Genomic DNA, 2600 nt, shown 5'->3' with positions numbered 1-2600 from the left:
TCTATCTTACTATTCACAAGGGCTGTGTTATTTAAAAAGCCAAAAATCATGTAACCAGCAAAACATTAATTTCGACACAATGCAAATGGGTCTGTTAAAAAAAAAAAAAAAAAACAGATTCCAAATGGTTCATTGTTCATGGCTGGTATTTACCTCGTTTTATATCCTAGGCAATTGTGATGTTTTTATTATTATTTGGTTTTTTAATACATACAACCATGTCAATCCATTCAAGGCTACATGTTTTTGTTTGGTGATGTGCCTGGTATTGTTTTTGGTACAGGGAGGCTTTTACGATGACATTTATGGTTTAGGAGACGTGATATTTTGTTTTTCGTATATGTGTTTTGAATTAAAACCAAACAAATGTTGTGATATGGGTGATGGGGGCAATGTAGAATGACTACATCATGTCAAGAGATTAATTCATTTACTCGTGTTTTTTTGTTTTGTTTTTTTGAATATGTTGTGAAGTGAAGTTTCATGTTACACATACATTTTAGATGAACTCGGAGTTCTTTGTCCTGTTTTTCAGAGATTCAGACATTGTTTTCGTTTTTCTGGACATTGTGAAAGCTTTTACCAGGAACTGAAAACAATGGTTAAAGGATTAGTATCATTGTGAAATGGTTTCCTAAATATTAGGTTTTCTAATAAAATCTGAACAAAAATTCTATTTACATAGATATTTGTGTATTTTTCTACCAAATATTTTTGTCCGTTTTTAATGTTGTAGCCAGGAAATCCACTTGCTGCATTTTACAAAACAACCCAGCAAAAAGACCTCCATATATATTTCTGGCACAATTTATATTTGGAAAATCAATATGATGCCAGGAGGAATCGAACTGTTGCTTTTTGGCCGATACAATAATCTTTGCTCCATGACATGAATCTTTTCTGAAGGTTTTCATTGTATTTTTGATATCTTTTTGGGTTCATATTGAGAGCGAACACGACGGTTTTACACAAATGAAATGAAAATTTTATTACAATTTGTAGCATTTTTTTTAATTTATTAAGATTTAGTAGAGATAATTTATTTTTGTTTAATATTGACTTGTTGTCATTGTTGTGTTAGTTTGAGTAGCTGTTAGTTGATTGGTTGTGTGTGGCGTTTGTTATGTTGGCATGGAGAAGTAAGTTTGAGAGCCATTGGGAGCATTGGTTCGAAGAGAGCGACCCAAAGCAATGGGAAATAAAGAGAGCGTAGTAGGGGTGAGGTGTTTTAGATGTTAAAAAATCAGTAATTGGGATATTTTAGGGTACTCATAATATATATTTATTTGGTATGGTTTCCCAGGTTTGATTTTAAATTCGAAACATGTAATTATAAATTTGCAGGAAAGTTGTTTGTTTAAATTATACACTGATGTCTTTAACACAGAAGACGCATTTTTCTGACATAAAGTTTTTGTGCCTATAACTTTGTTCTTATAGTTAACCGATTCAAATTATAATTGGGTATCCTGAAATAAACGAAAATATTATTTTACTAAGATTAACTTGGTTTTAATACATCTGAAAAAATCTGCAAAATAAATAAAACCGTCTTTAATTTTTTTGACTTTGATCTTGAATACAAAGCTAAAAGCGTTTAAAATTTTAACAGACATATTTTCTACAGAAAATTTTGACAAAATTTTCTTTAGAAATAAAATGTTGACAAAAATTTCTATAGAAATAAAATTTAAAAAAAAAATTCTATAGAAATAAAATTTTGACAAAATTTTCTATAGAAATAAAAATTTAACAAATTTTCTATAGAAATATAATTTTGACAAAATGGTCTCAAGGAAAAAAATTTGACAAAATTTTCTATGGAAATAAAATTTTGAGAAAAGTTTTTATAGAAATAAAATTTTGACAGAATTTTCTATAGAAATAAAATTTGGACAGAATTTTCTATAGAAATAAAATGTTGACAAAATTTTCTATAGAAATAAAATTTTGAAAAAATTTTCTATAGAAATAACATTTTGACAAAATTTTCTATAGAAATAAAATGTTGACAATATTTTCTATAGAAATAAAATGTTGACAAAATTTTCAATAGATATAAAATTTTGACAAATTTTTCTATAGAAATAAAATTTTGACAAAATTTTCAATAGATATAAAATTTTGACAAAATTTTCAATAGAGATAGAATTTTAACAAACTTCTCTATAAAAATAAAATTTTGACAAAATTTTCTATAGAAAGAAAATTTTGACAAAATTTTCTATAGAAATATAATTTTGACAAGATTGTCTCAAGGAAAAAATTTGACAAAATTTTCTATGGAAATAAAATTTTGAGAAAAATTTTTATAAAAATAAAATTTTGACAGATATTTCTATAGAAATAAAATTTTGACAGAATTCTCTATAGAAATAAAATTTTATCAAATTTTCTATAGAAATATAATTTTGACAAACTTGTCTCAAGGAAAAAAATTTTACAAAATTTTCTATGGAAATAAAATTTTGAGAAAATTTTCTATAGAAATAAAAGATTGACAAAACTTTTTATAAGAATATAATTTTGACAATATTATCTATAGAAATAAAATTTTGACAAAATTTTCTATAGAAATAAAATTTTGACAAAATTTTCTA

This window comes from Haematobia irritans, unplaced genomic scaffold, assembly GCF_050003625.1.
Source record: "Haematobia irritans isolate KBUSLIRL unplaced genomic scaffold, ASM5000362v1 scaffold_126, whole genome shotgun sequence".
Lineage (NCBI taxonomy): Eukaryota > Metazoa > Arthropoda > Insecta > Diptera > Muscidae > Haematobia > Haematobia irritans.
This window is presented reverse-complemented; position numbering follows the sequence as displayed.